Source organism: Protopterus annectens, chromosome 1.part0, assembly GCF_019279795.1.
Source record: "Protopterus annectens isolate FY-2018-M chromosome 1.part0, PAN1.0, whole genome shotgun sequence".
NCBI classification, from domain to species: Eukaryota; Metazoa; Chordata; order Ceratodontiformes; family Protopteridae; genus Protopterus; species Protopterus annectens.
In genome coordinates, this window is record NC_056725.1 from 440,777,689 (window position 1) to 440,799,824 (window position 22,136).

Consider the following 22,136-nt stretch of genomic DNA (forward strand, 5'->3'; position numbering starts at 1 on the left):
AGACATAAGACTACAAAAAATAAGTAAAATATGTAAAACATGTAAAACATATAACACTTGTTATAAAGCATAATACACAATACTCAAATTAACAATGCAGTTTAGTTTGTTGTAATTTAATGAGAACAGGTTTCAATGTGACCGTGGAATTTAATCTTGGTGAATGGTCAGCAGCTAATCTAAGAATCCATTCATATTCCCTGGTCTCAAGTAAATTATTAATATCCCCACCCCTTATGCTTATCCATGGTCACATTGAAACCTGTTCTCATTAAATTACAAGTTTTATATGTTTTGTTATATGTTTTGTTATATGTTTTATATGTTTTACATATTTTAATTATTTTTTGCAGTCTTATGTCTGTCACGTGATTTTGGGCTGCATGTCATGTGACATTATGATGTGTATATAAACTCATCTGGTTTTTAGAATTGTGTATTAGCATTGAGAAAGGGTTATACCCGAAAGCTTTGCTGTTTGATTTTTTTCATAAAAATGATACCACTGTACCCGCATAGGTTCATAGGTTCATAGGTAGGTACTAGGCTATTGGCCCTAGGGACTATATAAGCCCAGCCAAATGGTACCCTGGCTTTTGCCACCCAAGAAAATTATTTTCCTGTGCCCCTGTCAAGCAGAGCCACAGAAGTGATCTCCGGGGTGAATTTCCTATCTCCCACCTAATCATCAAGATTTTTCTTGAAGACTGCTAACGAGGAGCTCTGTTTGATATAGATAGGTAGTTTGTTCCTGAGTATGGGAAGACTCTGGGACAGTAATCTATCCCTCCAGCATGTTCTGTTTATTGTGGTGACAAGGTTTAGGTCACTAGAGCATGTAGCTCAGAGGGATTGGGATTTCTTTAAGTGGAGCATGTCCAACAGCTCTGGGTTTGACATAGCGTTGTCTGATAGGCAGAGATCGCCACTGATTAGGCAATATGTGACAGAGTAAAGCTGGAGTTTTTTGAGACTGTCTGCGTAGGGCATCTGTTTGAAGCCAGTTATCCACTTTGTGAGGTATTTCTGTGGCCTTTCCAGTTGTTGTAGATGTCTTGTGAGGTACATACGAAAAGGGGCATTGTACTCTATAATGGGTCTAATGAGTAATGAGTAGAGGGGGACAATTACCTCTTTTTTCCTGGATCAGAAACCTTTTGTGATGAGGTGTGCCACATAGAAGGATATCCTGACTACTGTGGCGATGTGATTATCAAAGGAGAGACTACTGTCCACCTGTGTTCCAAGGTCTCTTATCACACTTTCGGTGTTAAGTTGACTACCACCTATGTGGTAGTTCATGGGTACAGAGTTATTACCAAAAGGGATGACAATGCACTTTTTGGCATTGAGCTTGAGGCCATAGCTTTGACACCAGGAATCTGTCTTAGTGAGGCCCTTTTGTAGGATGTCCACATCATTAGGAGTTTTGATTATGGCTCCTAGTTTGCGATCATCTGCAAACTTTGTTAGCCAAAGGCCTTCTGTGTTAGCTTGTACTTCAGAGAAGTAGATACCAAACAGGAGAGGACATAAAACTGAACTCTGTTGTACTCCACTTGTCACTGGTCTGAAGTTGAATTTAGAATCTGCTACTTTCACAGTGTGGGTTCTGTCAGTGAGCCAGATGACAACCCATCTTGTGACATAAGGTCTTATACCTAGTTTAGTGAGTTTATTTGTAATTTCAGAGGGGGGGATGGTGTTGAAAGCCTTGGCAAGATCTAGATAGGCTGTGTGAGCCACCTTACCCTCATCTACGGCTTTGATGACCACTTCAAAGATGTCTATCAGGTTTAGGAGACATGACATGCCTTTTACAAACCCGAACTGGGTAGGGTCCAGAGTTTGTAGATTACCAAATGTCATTGTTTATAAGTTCCATGATGATATGTTTCATAGCCTTGCAGACCAGGCTCGTCAGGCTAATTGGGCAGTAGTTCCCGGGGTCCATGTTGGCTCCCCTTTTGTGGAGTGGGATAACCGTTGCTGTGCAACATTTAGTGGGCACAAAGCCAGAGGTGAGGCTATGACTGAACATGGTATGTAGGTGGGGTAACAGTTCATTTTGTAGTTCATGTGGAACGCAGCCTGGGATGTTGTCAGGTCCCATGGATGCTGTGTTCTTGGCTTTGGAGAGTGTGTTTTTTACCTGTGCAGCCGTGATTACAAGAACTTTGCATTCTTCCAGTATAGTGATGGGACCTTTAGGGGATAACAGGGGTTAAATTTAGCAATGAACCTATCTGCCATAATGTTGGCAATATCAGTTGGTTCTGTATATTTGTTGCCATTGTGCTGTAACTCAGAACAGATCTGAGTGTTGCCATTGAGATTCTTGACATAGCTATAGAATGCTTTGTGGTTGTCTTGAGAATCAGTGGTGATTTTATTTTCATAACTAGCTTTGGAGGATTTTATGAGGGATCTCAACTTTTTACTGAGGCTGACCATGGAGTTTCTCCAATCATGGGATTTTACTTTTTTTTTGCAACAGTTTCTTTCTTCTGTTGTAGAATTTGTTTATGACAGGGGACCACCAGATTGGCTTCCTTTTTTTGGAGGATAACATCTTGGTTCTGTTAGGGTTTGCACGATCCATGCACTCGTGTAAGTACTTATAAAGTGCAATTGTATAGGATTCAGCAATCGTACCTCTATTGTCCATCAGCATGGGTGTCGTGAAGTTTGCCACTTCTTCTCTTAAGAAGCATGAAGTTGGCTTTGGATAAATTTTTATGGTGGTTTCCCTAATGGGGGGGTGGGATTGGGATGTCGATGTCTAGGGTGATTTGCTTGTGGTCACATCTGACCAATGAAGGAATTGGCATCTGGTGTGGAACACCAGTTGCCCATGTTGGTAATGACCAGGTTGAGGATATTGCTGCCCCTGGTGGGGTTGTGGATAAGTTAATCTAAGGCACTGGAATTTATGAATTCCAAAAAATGTTGAGCACAAGAGTTGGTACATGAGTAGTTTTCCCAGTTAATGGTGGGTAGTTGAAATCACCCATTATTAGGGTGTTAGGTTGTACCCTAATATTTTCCGGTGTATAAAGAAATGAGGAGAGGGAATCCAGGGGCATGGTGGGGGATCTGTAGCAAGCTACAATTTGGATTGTGGTCTTGCCCAGAGTCAAGTTACACTTGGATAATCTTGGATGCATTATGCTGAGCTACTAGCCTGGAGGTGTGGATATCTTTAATGAATATGGACACGCCTCTGCCTTTAGTGCTTCAGTCCAGGTTAGGTTGCCGAAAGGTGTGGTATCAATTATAGCCTGGTAATGCAGGGGTGCTCTCTGGAGCCTTGAACCAGGCCTCTATCACTGCACAGATGTCAATGTTCTCCATTTTAAGGAGTGCCTCAAGTGAGTTCATTTTGAGGTTTAGACTTCTAGCATTAAGTAGCATTACCCTCAGATTTTGCTTGCTTGCAACTGTTACGGTGGTGAATTTGTCATTTGAATCTTGCCTAAAAAAGGCACTACAAGGGTGGCAAGAGCCTTAGCCAATATCCAGAATCCCAAGGGCGACAGGTGCAGACCATCTCTGGCAAAGCATCGTGGTTTGTCAATCATGTCATCCCAGGCAGACAGATACTGGATCCCCTTAGAATGAAACCAGAAGCTTAGCCAATTGTTGAAGTCAATCATTCTGTCTTTGTACTGTGGTATCATCCTAGGTGATGGCAGGATGCTACTCAGGGCTAGGGTCATACCTGCCTGGGCTACAAGATCAGACAGCTCCTCCATGTCTCTTTTCATGTAGTCCAGGGAGGTACATCTCAGGTCATTCACACCAACGTGGACAATGACAAAATCATATTTGTACTTGTTGTGGAGTGACTTGAGTGCATGCATTAAGTGGTGGATCCTGGCACTTGACAGGCAGCTGACAGGAACTTTCTACTTGTTTAGCCTGGTGAGTGGAACATCAGTGTGCCTGACTATAGAGTCACCTATGACTAGAGTGTTGGGTATATTGTTATGCCATATGGGCTGTGATTGAGTGGCACACTGGGTTTGTGGGCTATGTGTCATTTGGGTTGTGTTGGGGGGTGAAGGTTGCTTGTGTTTCTGATTTGGAGGTCCCTGTTGCTTGGGTAGATTTTGTTGAGAGCCTCCACAAATGTAGATGTGTGTTTTGTGTTTCTATGTGTGTGTTTTGATGTTTAGGTTTTGATGGACTATGTGATGAGTGTCATGCAAGTCTTTACCTTCTCCTCTTGACTGTCGAGTCCAGTATTGGGTGAAGAGAGCTTTGCTTCCAGTTTGGCTATATAAGTACATCTCTCACAGGTTTTAGTGTTGGGTGGCAGGAGGAGATGGTTGTCTGTGTACATGAGGCAATTTCTGTATTGCCCCAAGATGCCCAGATTCATCAGGTAGACAGGAGAAAACACCGGGAGCTGACCCTTAGACATGCCAGGCTCGGTGCTTATTTATTAAGTAATAAAAACTGTTTTCCTCTAGACAAGAGAGGAACGTTGAGTGCTGTAGTAATTTGTAGCTTATCTAGTGCTTACAATGAGTTCTGAACAAGTGCTGAGCTCAAGGAAACAGATTTGAGTGCTGAAACTAGAAAACTGGCTAGTTCTAAGAAACAAAATTAATCCAGAAGGCTTCCCTTCAACACAGAAAGGCTTGGGGGCTGAGAAGCTTTCAAACAGTCCTGGATACAGCAAATCTGTATCTGGACTAGACGACTTACAGGAAAGGCAGGAAACAAGCTTATAATTTTTTTTGTAAAGTGGAAAGGGGAAAGGAGGAGCAGAAACTAATTGGATTGGCCTTCTCAAATGTTCTCCCTGGATTAGGTAGAATGTGGTAATGATACTAGACTGGGAGGAATCTTCCAGATTAAATTTACAGTAGGAGCATGCAACTGCAAAGCCACCAAGTATAAAAACAGGATACCAATAGAGAGGGAGAGTGGAAAACAAAAATCAGAACAAACAAACCGAACCAGATGCTTAACAGTTGTAGAAAATTTCTAGTTAATACCTCACACACAGTGAAACTAGCTAGCAAAGTATATGCAAACAATAAAAGTGCTATAAATAACTCAGAAATAAGCAAAAAACAGGATACTTAATGTTATATATCACAGATTAGTTGGCTCAGAGACCTTCCTCTGACTTCCTCTGATTAGCTCAGTGTGAAATGGCAGAAATACTCACAAGTTAACTTCTTAAGTAACAAAGTTGAAACCTGAAACAACTTTAAAAAAAGCTTGAAAGAACCACTGAGGTACTTACTCCAAGCCGTAGTCCAGACAACCACAGTCAGCTAATGACCACAAACAATTCACTCTCACTGAAATGCTATACCTGCTTTGGCTAAGCTATGATGGCCTGGAACATGTGCTCAGACACACAGCCTCTACTTACAAACAACTAGGCCCAAAACACAAGCCTGAATATGAACAATGCTACACTACCAACAGTACTTAGGTAGAAACAAAACTGCAAACTCTTCTCATCTCTCCATGGACAATATTGTGTTACACACCTAGGAACACCTGCACCTATGAACCCCAGTACTGACAAATGTGTCAGTGTGCATTGCTGAGAATAACAGTCTCTGTGTGTTTGTAAACTTGTAGTTGATAATACACTGAGGGCCTTCTCACACACTATATAGTTAGAAATGGCTGCTGCTGTAGTGGACGTTAAATGTACCTTGTTACATTCTTCACCCAAGAGCTACCTGGAACTTGCAGTACCAGCACAACACTGTTGTACAAATGGGTAGATAGGCATGGGTTACCCTCTGAGTCCTGGCAAGTGTATGTATGTGTGCAAGTGCGTATATTTGTAGGATACAGCATTCTGAGGCCACATTCTCCAAATACAATACACCTGGCCATACAGTGTAAGGGATAGTGATGTTGCTGACATTAGGAGAGCCACGACAAACCATCTCCCTACTATCCTTGTGGCATGTGCAATAAATGCATATCCCTGTAGCAACACTGATGAGATAGACAAGGGGTTGTATTGCAGTCCTGGTCAATGTGTGATTGTGGTTATGTCAGAGCATTATCATGTGTTGCAGTGAGTAAAATATCCAATGTAGGGTGTGGGTGCTGGGTATACTGTATTTACACCATGGTACCCCCAATACATGTCCCAATGTCCACTGTATGAGGACCGCTGTCAGCATCAACCATACAGGTAACTGATTACACTATCCAGCCCAATGATGCATGTGCTGTGTGCAAATTATCTGTAACAGAATGGACTCACTGACAATGTAGTTAGCACTGATAAATCTAGGTCTCTCAGATGTGTCTATGACTGTTATGTGTTTGTCAATGTGTATATGACAGTATGTCATACTATGTATTGTTCATTAACACTCAGTACATCCTCCATTACCATACTGTACAAGCCCTGGTGATGTTCCTCACTTAACAAGAAACTCGGGAAACACCTCATCCTAAAAGCTTTGTGGTGTGTGCAATTAAGGCCAAACACATTAGTAGCAATAAGTAGGGGATCTACTCTCAGTGTTGCCAAGTAAGTGTGTGTGTGTGCATGTGAAGGGATCTATTTCAGTTTGCAGAAAATACATGTCCCAGGAGGTCATCTGTCCAAGAACTAATTGGCAAATGCTAACATTTCAAAGGAATCATCTTGTGGTAATTCATTCCTTCAAAACTAGTAGTAGGTGTGTAAATGCCCTCTCCCCAACCGTATAGCTGTACAGCGATACTGGAGTTGGTATATATAGTTGGTTGTTGATCTTGTGGACACAGCCACTCGCATTGGGATTATTGTTGTGTGTAGCACCCCACTTAGTCTGCTTTAATACTGTACAGTTTATGTTAACAGGTTAAGAAGTTGTCAATCACACTATGTGCAGCTGTATACCACCTGGAGGGCTTTGCAACCCACACCAGCACATTTATGATAAGCAACTCCAGGACTGCACTACATTGGGGAGGGGGACATATACCCTGCCAGTACCATAGCCAGTGACATGAAACTAACAGACTGATTATTTACTGATGTGATGTTGTGCCTATTTTGTCTTGGTGGAATTACATAAGCTAAAATGGGTTCACTGCAAAATGAAGTACATCCATGTGTACAGTATTTTCTGTGTATTACATCAACACCAAAGCCTCTATGTGTCTGTGTTATACACAAACGTGTGGTGTTTGCCACCCAGTACACTTACCATTGTCCAGTATAGAAGGGCTGCTGACATCAGCCACCCTGATCTCACCTGTATACACCCCTCAGACCTATTAGCTATGTGGCACATGCAGTAACTGTTATACAGACCTGTTACTTGTGTTCAGCTGTACCCAGGATATGACACAGTCAATGTGTCACCACCGTGCCATACCCCTTGTAAGAAACAACAGCAGGCCAACATCCTGCTGACACATAGACACCTACAACACAAAGTAAATACATTATGGAGACCAAAATCAGTCAGTGTTAATAACAGCTATAATACATCATGGCTGGATAGCTACACATCCTGACATGTAAGCATTAAACTTTCCTGCTGAAAACATGCTACACATCATTACACTGCTACACCTTAATACATTCACCCTGTACATCAGGACCATATTAGCCTGTCCTTGCATCAATGGTATGGATGACAGGGATGTGGCATGGGTATCATCATATACACAGAGTGTGTTGTAGGTTTGCCAAAGACCTAGGCTGAGCCATTTGGTTGACATCATGTGTGTGTGTTATAGGGTTTTGCTATTAATCGGGCTGTGCAGATGTGGTGTGTATAGGTATGGAGGTGCCCTAGCTGTGTTAGTGATGTGTGTGTGTGTGTGTGTGTGTGTGTGTGTGTGTGTGTGTGTGTGTGTGTGTGTGTGTGTGTGTGTGTGTGTGTGTGTGTGTGTCTATGTATGCACACATTTCTGCCATGTGACTGCCCCATACAAGGGTTTGTTGGACGGTTGCAGAATGTACATGGCAGGGTGTGCAGTTCACCATCTCTGGCCATGGACACGAGAACTGTGCCTGTCAGGGGTTCCACAGGGACTATCAGGTACAAGGCAAGATATGGCACTCTCCCCTGATGATGACAAATGTTCGCTGGATCTGGATCCCTGTGGGGACCAGCCAGGGCCACATATACATGGCCTGCTGTGTTGTGGTGTGGATAGCAACCCCCCCTACAGTGCTGGTGCTGCCACTACGGGAGTGACTGTGACTTGTTGCATGTCCATGTAGACCTCCACCTGTTGTTGTTGCTGACCTATGTCATCGTGGCTGTCGCCCTACTCCCAGCATATGCTCTAACACAGACATTGCATGGTCGAGGATTCCCAATATCTCACCCAACCATCTATCCAGGACCACTGCAAAATAATGATGGGCACCTTCAAGATCACAGATGTTGTCAATAACAGCAGAATGAGTAGCACTCTGGAGCCTCAGACTCTGTCTGGTATAATGTTACATATGTGTCTGTGCCTCCATAATGGCCAAAAACATGTATCTGGTGACACCTGCTGTGGGACTTCTGCCAGGGGCATGATGGCCAGCAGCCCTCCAACGAGCACCCCAGTACATCTGCCTGTGTGGTACCTCGCCGGTCTTCTGGCTATGGCTGCTGTGTACAGACACACTTTCCATAGTCACCACACTGTCTTGTCCAATGCCTCCACCTGACAACTGTCCCTCATCTATGGCCACTGGTGATGGGATATGTAGAGGTAATGTGAATGTGTGCGGGGATGGGGTGGATAACAGTAGGATGCTAATTGATAGCACAGCTTCAGTCCCTGACATCCCTCCTGTGCCTCACCATACCTATCATCATTGTCAGAGTCTGTATGGGCACTAACATCGCTTTGCCTGCAGGAGGGACCCTGACCCACCTCACCACCTCATAGGGGAAAACAAAGAACGTACTTTAAGACCTGTACATCACTGCTTACCTCTACACACACACACACACACACACACACACACACACACACACACACACACACACACACACACACACACACACACACACACTCTTACAGGTGAGGTGGCACAAAGATATTACACAGACCTCTCATTACCCAACTGTCAACATGCATGATATATGGCACTCAACAGCATGCACTGCAGCTATACTCAGTTTTTGTTGCCAACATTATACATCTCTGTGATGCATGAGTTGTGTTAGTAGGTGATGCCCCTTCCCCTGGAACACACTGCACCCATGTACACAGTATTATTGTGCACCTGTTCAGTACCCTGGCATGTACTGTGCACCATACATCACAAGTGTACACATCATTGTTGAATCTGTATATGTGTGGCAGTTAGGTTTGCTCTGTTGCTCACAGCCCCTATGTGTTTATCTGACACATACCTGGGATGATATGAGGACAGATGTCAATAGTGAATGCCTGACATCTGATTTGCAGATCTCATCATCAGCAGTGCATGTATGAGCAATACAATCCAATTACACTGACAACCTTTAAAGCTCACTGTCGCTATGAGGAGCACACACCCTTATTGACATACCACCCACTTCACTGATATGCTATGGGGCCACAATAGTGCATATGCTAACATTACATACACCCAATATGTGACATATGACCTGTCCAAGCAAATGCAGTATTAAACAAATGTGTTAGTTGTGCAGATGCTGATCGAGATGCATACAATATCTGGGTTGCATAAGTGTGCACACCCTTAACACAATGGTTTGTTGTACCACCTGTTAGTGAACTACAGCAGTCACTATTCCTGGAAGGGTATACTAGCATGGCCCATCTTCACTTGCCATTATTTGGTAACTCCGCTCTACAAATGTCCCCCTACTCTGCCAGATTGCAAAGTCAGCTCATGTGCACAGCCCTTGAAGGTCACACAGTACATTCACTATTGCTGTGGAGTCAGGATTATGTCTGGTACAATGCATGACCTTGACTTTGTTCAGATACAGCTATTCTTAGTGGGCTTTGTATGTATGCTTCAGTTCACTGTTGAGTTTCAGGATGACACCCGTCCCCATCCTTAGCCTTTTTGCAGATGCTTGACATCTATGGGCCACGCATGAGTGTCATTTTGCAGTGTCCCAATTTCAGAACACCATGTCTACTGGCCTAGTTCCTGCTAATGAACAGCAAATCTAAAGATGTACACTGGCAGCAGCAAGGTACAGATGGGGATGGTGTGCCTGAGGTGGAGTGAGGTGTTGATTGCACAGCACATGTATCTTTATTAATACTGTCTGTAGGTCTCAGCCTTGGTCTTGGTACACCATTACACATTGCAACACATGTCTTTGGGAGACTTGATGTTATGCATATGCTACCTGTAGAGAGCCCTGGAAGATGTCTCTTGTGGAACAACTCTTCCATCTGATTACCCTAACCCATAGGCCACACTTATGCACAGTCTAGGCAATTGTTGACACAGGTACTGCACAGGCAGTATTTGCTAGACATTTCTGCAAGTCCCTCAGTGTTGCTGCATGTTTCTGGGCAGGCTGCATGACCAGTTTGCAACATGTGTTGTCAATTGTCTTGGATAGGCATCTGTTTAATTTCTACATTAATGTTGTCCCATACTTTATCGTCACATACATGCTTGTCTGCACTGTTTGCCATGGTACATGCAGTGGTGAGGTAAGGCTACATCTCCCACTTCTGAGTGCTACCTTTTGGATATGGGATCCATTCCATGGTTTGTAAGATGTGTGCAAGCCACAGCTGCCTCTGTTGCAGATCAGATGAGTGGGCAAATGTCATGGACATACTTCTTGGACAGCAGGCCATTACTTGGTGTGACATTGAGGACCTGTACTTGATGGAAGGTGCATACTGAGGAACAGTGAATGCTGTCAGTACCTCAAAAGCTGCTTCCACAATATGTGATTTGGAGTGTGCGCACATATATGCTTCTAGTATTTGTTAAGGTATGTATTCCCCACATTTGCTGTCCTAAAATAGGATTCTATATTAGACATTCATTGCTCATGTTAGGATCACATTACAGGTTGTAAAAGCTGTGGAATGTGGTATTGCGATATGTTGTTGTGTAGATCTGTAACAATTGCCATTATAATAGTGGTATATACACTGTTGTAGCCACTTTATAAGGGTAATTTTTCAGGCATGTCATTACTGTAGACCATTTGTCACACCAATATGTTCATCCCTGTCCACACATCTTGCACTGACATGTTGTTAGTTATACTGTAGGACTCTTACATACCCTTCAGATAAGCCACCATGTTGACCACTGTGATGCATTGCAGTTAACAGCAACAATATGGGCACATGCACAGCATGCATTATGGGTAGTTGTGCTAAATGTGTGCATGGCAAATGCCATGGCCATAACATGGCCGGTGTATTGGCAAACCTGAACAAAAAATCTCCATACTCACCAGCTACAGGCTGCTGCCCCAGAGGTATATCTGAGGGACATACATAGTTGTGTGAGAGATGTGAAGTCAGTAGCCAAAGCTGTGGCATTGGTACAGGGTGGGAGCACCATTTTAGTACATCAACAGTACAAACCCACAATACTAGAGATTATGCACATTTGATCATTACTACACTGCAGCAACAGACTATGTTATATGACATATGCATGGAGATACTTTACAGATGAAGATAGATAAGCAGCAGTGGTCAATGTGCCCTGTGGCCTTACCTGCATGCTCCTCGTCCATTCTGTGGGTAGCACCTACCTCCACAATGCTATCATCAGGTTCTTGACTTGGCTGGCAGGCAGGTGCCTCAAGGCTGATGAGTAGCTCCTCAGCATGTGTCAGTGGGGGCTGAATGGCATGACCCACATCTGTGGCTAGCTGGTCCCTCCTAACTACAGCAGCACTCTGGCAGGCATGGTGAATGAGGTCAATGCAACAATGTCGCACCTGCTCATAACTGCAGTTATGCAGGCTGACATCATTTACCCTGTGGATGAGGTCATTCCACAGGGCAGTCCTCTGTTGCAGATCATGGGCCATATGCCCAACAATGGTTCGGTGGTGATGCACAATGTAGTTGATCAGTATTTAGACACTCTCTTGACATGGTACCTGGAAGACATAAACAGGAAAAAAGATTCCCCCCACCATATCTGCAACAATAATCTGAACACACAAATCAGTGGATTTGTTTACACCAAACCTACTGTTGGGACATATATCCTATTGTGCAACAAATATTTAAATGTGTTTCTATTCATGTTCCATGTTGAAACACTATCATTGATGGCCTGTTGCTAACAGTTTAACCTGTATGCCATTGTAATGGGCACTGTGGTTCCATATATGCATGTGTTCTGTTTGCTATGCAACTGTACCATATCTAGTGTTTTGGGTTAATGGGAATATCTATGCATGCTGTTATAACTAATCCTGGATTGTGTTGACTATTACTACCCACTTATGTTCTAAAACTGCAACACAATAGCATGTTTGGGAAGGCTGTTCCCAGCAGAACCACCTCTCCCACCTCATCTGGGCATGGAACCAGGCCACAGCACATCTGGGATCCAACCTGGGAACTCCTCATCTGCTGGTCCTGCACTACCTTCAGGTGGAACCACCTCAGGTGATGGTGATTGCCCCCCCCCCAGGAGCATGCACAGACAGGATCCTGTAACCTGAAGTCAGGTCCAGGGTCTGGTGCATAGGGAATTCCACAGAAAATTGGGGGAGCTGTTATACTACCTTGAGGCCCTCATGACACAATTAGAGGTTCAGCCTGCCCATCCTGCTCAGCCCCCAGCACAGCCACCTTTAGGGCTGTGAAGGTGCAGAGGTGACTGCCCATGGATGGGGGTCTCAGTCCAATTGTTTCCATTTGGTAGCTCATGGGCTTCCAATTTCCAAACCCCCCTCCCCGTCCAAGGTGTTTACCCACCTCATGTGTCATATACTGCCCCTGTATGCTGTCTTGTTTGTCTTCTGACCCAACCTACCTCCCCAAATATATCTACTATCCTTCCCCAACATCCCACTCTCACCTTAACAAAAACAGGGCAATCTGTTCCCAACACAAATTTCACACCATACATAACTGTCCATTTTGCACCTGCTTACAAGTGTTTACATGTGTCTTAATCACTCTGTATCCAACAGCCTTTGTTCTGGCCAGCAAATAAATTATCAGCCCTTGCAAGTGTGTAACGGAGGACCCTGCACACCATAGCCACACCAATTTACCAGTAAACCATATGAGCTGCAGATATGTATGATGTTTTCATTCAACAGTAGAGAAAATATGTATATATATATATATATATATATATATATATATATATATATATATATATATATGTATATATATATATATATATATATATATATATATTTATTTATTTATGTATTTATTTTCAGTTTGATTATCGGGGAAGTCCACTGGGCCTGAAAGTGCCCATTTTCAGTGGAGGCCCGGGGAGAAAAGCTCCATAAGCAATACAATAAGGGTTACATAATTTTAAAGGTATAATACATGTATAAAATTCATACAGTAAGGAAATGCAAATGCATAAAATGTACATCATAAAACACAGTTAACAGATATTAGAGAACACAGTTTACAGGTATTTCCATTCAGAGCAGCATGATCAAAGGTCTGTAAAATAAAAGATATAAGGTTCTTGTGTTAATTACACTAGAAGGGGGGGGGCAGTTTGCATGCAAATGTTCTAATTAAGAAGGAAAATACTTGCTGTGCAGACAATAGAAATATTGTGATATTTACAATATTTACATACTTGGAGTCAGGTGAGAGAATTGCTTAATCAGTGACTGACAGCTTAATTCTGTTTTAGGAGAATAGAAATATATGTTAGAGGGAAGAGTGGAGCAAGGAGTATGAATAACTCATTTGGGAATTCCCTTAAATTTAGGTAGGTTGTAAGCAGGAATATATACATATATATATATATATTCCAGAGTATGGAAAGTCTCTGGGACAGGAATCTATCCCTCCGGCATGTTCTGTTTATTGTGGTGACAAGGTTTAGGTCCCTAGAGCGTGTAGCTCGGAGGGATTGGGATTTCTTTAAGTGCAACATGTCCAACAGCTCTGGGTTTGACATAGCTTTGTATGTTAGACAGGGATCACCTCTGAGTAGGCGATATGTGATGGAGTAAAGCTGGTGTTTTTTGAGACGGTCTGCGTAGGGCATCTGTTTGAGGCTGGTAATCCTCTTTGTGAGGTATTTCTGCAGCCTTGCCAGTCTTTGTAGATGTCTTGTGAGGTACATACCAAAAGGGGCATTGTACTCTATAATGGGTCTAATGAGTGATGAGTAGAGGGGAACAATGATCTCTTTTTTTCTAGATGAGAAACCTTTTGTGATGAGGTGTGCCATGTAGAAGGTTTTCCTGACTACTTTGGCGATGTGATTATCAAAGGAGAGATTACTGTCCACCTGTGTCCCAAGGTCTCTTATCACACTTTCGGTGTTAAGTATACTACCACCTATGTTGTAGTTCATGGGTACAGAGTTTTTACCAAAGGGGATGACAATGCACTTTTTGGCATTGAGCTTGAGGCCATGGCTTTGACACCAGGCATATGTCTCAGTGAGTCCCTTTTGTAGGATGTCCACATCATTAGGAGTTTTTATTATGGCTCCTAGTTTGCAGTCATCTGCAAACTTCTTTAACCAAAGACCTTCTGTGTTAGCCTGTACTTTAGAGAAGTAGATACCAAACAGGAGAGGACCCAGGACTGAACCCTGTGGTACTCCACTTGTCACTGGTCTGAAGTCGGATTTGGAGTCTGCTGCTTTCAGAGTGTGTGTTCTGTCAGTGAGCCAGTTGGCAACCCATCTTGTGACATAGGGATTTATACCTAGTTTAGTGAGTTTATCTATAATTCCAGAATGGGGGATGGTGTTGAAAGCTTTAGCAAGATCTAGATAGGCTGTGTGAGCCACCTTACCCATGTCTATGGCTTTGGGGACTGCTTCAAAGAAGTCTATCAGGTTTAGGAGACACGATCTGCCTTTTACAAAACCGAACTGGAAGGGATCCAGAGTTTGGAGATTACAAATGTCTTTGTTTATAAGTTCCATGATGATACGTTCCATGGCCTTGCAGACCAGGCTCGTCAGGCTAATGGGGCAGTAGTTCCCGGGGTCCGTGGTGGCTCCCCACTTGTGGAGTGGGATAACCATTGCTGTGCGCCATTCAGCAGGCACAAAGCCTGAGGTGAGGCTATGATTGAACATGGTACTTAGGTGGGGTGCCAGTTCGTTCTGTAGTTCATGTAGAACGCTTTCTGGGATGTTGTCTGGTCACATGTATGCTGTGTTCTTGGCTTTGGAGAGTGTGGTTTTTACCTGTGCAGCCGTGATTACAGGAACTTTGCATTCTTCCGGTATAGAGATGGGCTCTTTAGGGGGTGAGAGGGGGGGTAAAGTTAACACTGAACCTATCTGCCAGGATGTTGGCAATATCAGTTGGGTCTGTATATTTAGTGCCATTGTGCTGTAACTCAGAGCAGATCTGAGTGTTGCATAGACATACACGTCTATATATATATACAGTAGTCAGGAAGTCCTTCTACATGTCACACCTCATCATAAAAGGGATCTCATCCAGGAAAAAAGAGGTCATTGTTCCCCTCTTCTCAACACTCATTAGACCCATTATAGAGTACAACACCCCTTTTGGAATGTACCTCACAAGACATCTGTAGCAGCTGGAAAGGCCACAGAAGTACCTCACAAAGGATTACTGGCCTCAAACAAATGCCCTACACTGACCGCCTCAAAAAACTCCAGCTTTACTCCGTAGCATATCACCTACTCCAAGGTGATCTCTGCCTAACATATAAAGCTATGTTAAACCCAGAGCTGCTGGACATGCTACACCTAAAGAAATCCCAATCCCTCCGAGCTACATGCTCTAGGGAGCTAACCTTGTCACCACAATAAACAGGATATGCTGGAGGAATAGATTCCTGTCCCAGAGACATCCCACTTTTTAAATGAAGCAAGGCAATTGCACAACTGAAAATAATTTAAGAGGCAGTAATACAGTCGAATAAGTAGCTAGTCTACATATACAGAAAAGTCTACATATACAGAAAAGCAGCTAAAACACACTAAACAATTCAGATGCAGTGCAACTTGAGATGTAGCAATATTAAGGCAAATACAGTTTTAATAAATGCACTAAAATATTCTCTGTATTTCCAAAATGTTTGAGAAGCACAGTCAGAACACACGGATATTCAGACAATTTTTTTTTTTAAGAAAGGGAGAAAGGAGGAACAGAAGGAAAGAAACTAAGTGGGTTGGCCTTCTCAGATGTTCTCTCTCTATTAGGTAGAACGAGCTAATGACACTAGACTGGGAGGAGTGTCCAAGATCAAATTTAGAGTAGGGGCGGGCAACTGCAAGGCCAGCAGTTATAAAGACAAAACACTACAGAAATGTTTATCACAAGTGAGTCAATAGCTATGAAATACAGCACAAGTATGCAGTATACAATAAAATTGCTACAAATATCTAGAATAAGCAAAACTACTACAAATAAGCAAAACAACAGGCTACTTGATGTATGTAACAGATCATCTGCTCATCCTCAGATAGCTCTGTGTGTAATGGCTGAAACACTCAAGTTAACTTCTTAACAGAAATTTGAAACCTGAAACAACTTTAAAAAAAGCTCAAAAGAACCAATGAGGTGCTTTCTCCAAGCCGCAGCCCTGGCAACCAAACTAGATAATGATCATAAACACTAAACTCTCACTGAAGTGAGGGATGGTCTTTGCTAACTAAGATGGCCTGGACAATGAGCTCAGAAAACAGCCTCTAACAAACAACTAGGCCCACAACACAATCAGGAATATGGAGAATATTACAGCTGCTACCTAAACTATTTTAGGCAGAACACACTACAGAAATGTTTATTACAAGTGAGCCAATAGCTATGAAATAAAGTACAAGTATGCAGTATACAATAAAATTGCTATAAATATCTAGAATAAGCAATAACTACTACAAATAAGCAAAAAGAAACAGGCTACTTATTGCTGTATATCACAGATCAGCTCCTCCTCCTCAGATAGATGTGCATGTAATGGCTGAAATACTCAAGTGAACAGTATTTACCAAAATAACCTTATTTTTGATCCTTGTACTTAGTTGTACCTGTTTTTGCATGATATTTTCATTGGACTGTAGTATTGAGGTATTGATAAGTCTGTTTGGTGACTACAGTCTGCTGTGACAGCTTGAAGTTAAATACTTGTTTTTTTGATGAGCCCAAGGTGCTATATGTTGGAATGCTTTTCTTTTCTGCTGCCTGGCTTATGTGGTTTCATGCTTACTGACCCCAGATGATGACTTTGGTGGCTTCCTGTTACTGGTAATAACTGTCCATCTACAATTTAGAAGTGCCCGTCTCTCAGTCGCAGTAGCCATATTGTGATTGTTAGCTGCAGGTTATCATTGTGGGCATCTCAGACGACTCTCCATTTCCCCCTAAATTGATTGAGTGGGGGCAGATAATAGTGATTGCTGTTATGCGAGTATGCTGCAATATGGTTAAACTAGATGGCTGCTGTTGTCCTTCTGTCTGGTGACTGCTTAAATGGTTTTCTTGATGGATTCTGTAGTTTCCATGAGAAGGCAGTCAACACCAGGAATGTGTCCAAAATTTTGCATTAGAGAATAACCGTTTATTCCTCCAAGTTTGTTCATTGTGGCATTCAGTGTTGATTAATGTATTTATTAGTTATACCGACTAATGCGAGGGACCTTTTTCAGCCATGACCATGGTCTGCATCATAAATACAATGTGAGAGAGAAAAACTAGAGTAAATTTTGTATTGTTAAGCTACAGTACAATAACACAATGGTAAAGTCTCTGTGTCATAGCTTCAGGGTTGAGGGTTCAATCCTGACTACCAGTGACAACGTCTGTGGAGTTTGTGTTCTTTCTGTGTCTGTTAATGATTTGCCCAGGTTTTTGCAAAATGTCCAGATTTTTTGCCCATATTTTTTTTTCTCATAAAAACATTGAAATGGCTAAATAATGGCAAATATTTGAGGTTTAGACTTCATATCCTTTAGAAAAAAATGCATACTAACACAAATCCTGTGGTTCTAGCAATTTTCTAAGTTCATGAGAGATTATTTACAATCTGTTCCTATTTTCTTTAGACTTTTTCCAAATTTCTTACATTAAAAGGCTAAGGTGTGTGTGTGAGAGAGACAGTGAAATGCCCTAGTTATGGTTACTGGGTGGTTAGTATTTTTCTTGGACTCATGGTGCATGTACATGGCAGGAATTGTGACTGGATGGTCATTTGGGAAATATTTCATTGTTACTTGTAAATACTTCTACATTTTATTCAAGGGGTCGCTTGGGTGACTTCTTCATTTGTTGGTTGCACATAGTGGGGAGTGCAACTGATGGGTTGCTTGACAAAATGTTTAATTTTGGTGACTGTGTTTATCTCAACATATTCCTGAAGGGGTCATTTATTTATTTATTTATTTATTTATTTATTTATTTATTTGCAGTTGGTTTACCAGGATAGTCCATTGGGCCAAGATGAACCCATTTTCAATGGAGTCCTGGGGAGAAAAGCTCCAGAAACAAGGTTACATAGTTTTTGGATATGTATTACAATATTTACAAAATGACATAGTTAAGCATTATACTGGTGATCAACATTTCAGATGGTACATACTATAGAAGCAATTCATATTACAGTATTTACAAAATTAGATAGCAAGAGTATAACATTTAGGTGGAATTACTGATTAAACTGATTAGGAGATGGAAACATTTCAGTGGAGATACTGAGAGCCATTTTGAGTAAGGAAGTTAGCTAAAGGATACAGAGTAATACTATAGGAAAGGCAGAAACAAGGAAATTGTAGGTAAGGAGGAGGAAGGAGGTAAAGGCATACATGAGTTCTTGTTGGTATGTAGGAGGAAAGAGGTAAAGGCAGTCTTGATTTATGAAGGGTGGGTGCAAGAGCATTCCCACTGGGTTAGTAGATGAGAGTAAAGGGATTTTTTGAATGTAAAATGGTTGAAGGTGGTACGAATAGCTGGAGGTAGGAAATTCCAGAGATGAGCTAGACTATAGGATAGGAGATTTTTACCTGGGGGTCGTATTGGTTTGTATAATTCAATTAGGTTTTGGTTATTAGTTCTGAGTACTCTATTGGGCATGTGCATTTCAAAGGCAGAGGAGAGAGATGGACAAAGGAAGGGTTTGAAAATGAGCTTATGAGCAAGAGTAAGTTAAGAATAGATGAGTTGGTTGGGTAGTTCTAGCCATTCTAGTTTGTGGAGAGAAGAACAATAGTGAGTAGATGCTTTATGACTAGTAGCGAATTTGGCTATTTTATTGTAGCTTGAGGAAAGTTGTGTTTTGAGGGAAGATTGTAGGTTAGTCAGGAGTGGGGCTCCATAAAGAAGAGAGGGAATCAGGAATGTGGAAGAGAGAGTGATTTTAGTAGAGGGTGTAAGGAAACAATTTTGTCGGTAGAGCATGCCTAGTTTTTGATGAGTTTTTTTGATGTTAAGTTGTATGTGGGAGTTGAATTTAAGCTGACTATCAACTTGAACCCCAAGTAACTTAGCCTCTGGCACCAATTCCAAGGTTGTGTTGTTGTTACTAGTGATTAAAAAAGAGTTTGGATTGATAGAGATGTGTTTAGAGGGTGTAAATACCATTAATTTGGTTTTAGAAGCATTTAGTGCTAGGTGTTTTTTTCTCATCCATTGTTCAGTGATTGAGAATGCGTCTTGTGTAAGCTTTTGGAGTACAGGGATGGATGTGGCCGAGCAGATAATAGTTGAATCGTCTGCATATTGAGTAATATTAGAGAATGGGATGGAATTACGGAAGTCATTTATGAAGATGTTGAATAGAAGAGGACCCAATATGGAACCTTGGGGGACCCCAGTTGGGATATTAAGGAATGAGGAGGTGGCTTTTTTCCATTTAACTGCTTGAGCTCTATTAGATAAGTAACTAGAGAACCAGTTTAATGAGGAATGAGATAAGTTAAGTTGGGAGAGTTTCTTTAGGAGTAGTTTATGAGAGATAGTGTCAAAGGCCTTTGAGAGGTCTAGTAGAAGGGAAGAAACAATGTGTCCAGAGTCCCGGGCTTTATTTATAGTTTCTAGGAAGGAGAAGAGGGCTGTCATAGTACTATGGCTGGGTCTAAAGCCATGCTGAGTTGGAGTCAGCAGGTGATTGTCTAAGAGGTAAGGTAGGAGCTGCAAATGGATACATTTTTCTAGGAGTTTAGAGATGGGAGACAGAATAGCTATGGGACGGAAGTTTGTAATATTGTTATTATTGCCACCTTTATGCAATGGTAGGATAAATGCCTTTCTCCAAATTTGGGGTACCATGCTTTCTTGGATAGAGCGGTTGATTAGAATACTAATAGGGTAGGCTATAGCTTCTGCGGTTATGCTAAGGAAGTAAGAAGGAATATTGTCTGGGGCATTAGAGCATGGCTTTAGTTTCTGGAGGAGTTTTTTATGGTAGATGTGGGAATAGGTTTAAATGAGCAAGGTTGAGAAAGGGGGGATAGGGTATTTGAGGGTTGTGGTATTGGAGAGGAAGTAAGAGTGGTGGTGGGAGTGGAGGGAAAGGTAGAGGTGGATGATGGTGAAGTTGAGGATGTAGTGGTATCAGAGAAAGAGGAGGTTAGTTTGGAAATAGAATTAATGAAAAAAGAGTTGAATTGTGTAGCCAAGTCTGTGTCAGAAACATTGGGGTCTGGGCTGGGGTTGGCTATTTTGCCAGGATTGATAAGGGAAGAGATTCCTTTCCAGAATTTTTGAGGATTTGTGTTGTTAGTGTTTTGGAGTATGGAAAAGTAGTTTTGCCGATCGGTGATGACAAGCCTTTTTACTTTGTTTCTAAGTGTTTTGAATTCATTATGGGTGAGTGGAGTTTTATTTTTCTGATAAAGTGTCCAGGCCTTGTCTCTGTGTCGCATGGCTGTTAGTGTGTCTTTGGTTAACCAGGGGCTAGTTGTTAGTTTTATTCTTTTAGTCCTTATAGGAGCATGGTAGTCTAGAAGGTTCAAGAAGGTTCTGTTGAAGTGGGCTATGGCATTGTCTAGAGGTAAAGTTTTTAGAATGTTCCAGTCAACTACTTTTAGAGAGTTGGAGAAAGCTATTGGGTTGAAATTTTTATGGTTGCGGGTAGTAATATAATTATGTGTTCCTGTAAAGGTGAGGGTAGTCGATATGTGATGATAGGTAGGTGGTCACTAAAGGAGTCTGGAAGGGTGCCACTGTTGGAGAAATAAAGAGGGTGAGAGACTAGAATCCAGTCTAGAATGCTACCCTTTGAAAGAGATTTTGAGGGGCGGGTAATATTATTAATTAGTTGTGAGAAGTTGTAAAGGTTGATATTAAGTGGGTTTGAGGAAGAATGAATGGATGACCAATTGATATTGGTGTCACCCAAAATTATGATTTCATTGCTAATGTTGGAGGAGAGCCAGAATAGGATATTCTCTAGTGTGGTAATATTATCTCCGGGGGGAATGTAAAGGAAGGCTATACATATGTGCTTGTATTTATTGACTTGAAGTACTGATAGGAGTAGTTCAGTATTATTGAAACTGGGAATGGGTTTGTTATAAAGGGTGACTGACAAGGAGGATGAGTATAGTAGAGCAACCCCGCCTCCTTTTTTTTTGGTTCTATCTTTTCTGATGATTGAGTAGTTGGGTGGTGTAATTTCGTGGTCCTTTATGTAGGGTTTTAACCAAGTTTCAGAGATAGATAGGATATCAGGTTTATTATGTGAAAGCCAAGCATGGAGGTTTGGTACTTTGTTGACTATGCTTTGGGAGTTTAGAGAGGTGAATACTATAGAATTATCTGTGTTGGTAGAGGTGGAGGGGCCGGGGTTGGGGTGGATATCTCCTGATAATAGAGTGGTTATTAGATATAGGGTAAGGTTGGTGAGGTATTTGGAGTGCTTAAAGTTTAGGTTGGGCTTTATTATGTAGGTAAAGGGTTTGTTAGTTACTATGGTGGTATGGTTAACTTGAGTGTTGATGAGTTTACAAGTAAAGAGTAGATGGCTTTGTATAGGGTAAAGATGGGGAGATATTTTGGTGTGTGATTTTAAAGGAGGGGAGTTGAGATGTATTGTTATGTGAAAGG